Genomic DNA, 372 nt, shown 5'->3' on the forward strand with positions numbered 1-372 from the left:
TGTTGCAAGAGCACAACAAAGGGAAATATTTGAGTTCAGGACGTCATCTCCTCATTCCATCTCCTCTTATTCCATGGAAGGTGTCCTTGCCCATGGCAGGGTTGGGACTGGATGACCTTTAATGTCCCTTCCAGCCCAAACCGTTCCAGGATTCTGTGATTATAATCTGATTTATTTTTTACTTCTTGGGATTTTTCATTGGCTTTTGATTTCCACTCCTGTCTTTTCTTGGGCAGCAATGACAATGTCACACAGTTTTTAGGACTGAAAGGAATTGGTGGGAGTTGGGCAGGAGGATTCCATGGTGCTCTTTGACACGTATTCCTCGATGGAAAAATCAGTGGCCTCTTGGGCACCCAAGCCACTAATTTT

This window comes from Corapipo altera, unplaced genomic scaffold (genome assembly GCF_003945725.1).
Source record: "Corapipo altera isolate COAL_440 unplaced genomic scaffold, ASM394572v1 164, whole genome shotgun sequence".
Classification (NCBI taxonomy): domain Eukaryota; kingdom Metazoa; phylum Chordata; class Aves; order Passeriformes; family Pipridae; genus Corapipo; species Corapipo altera.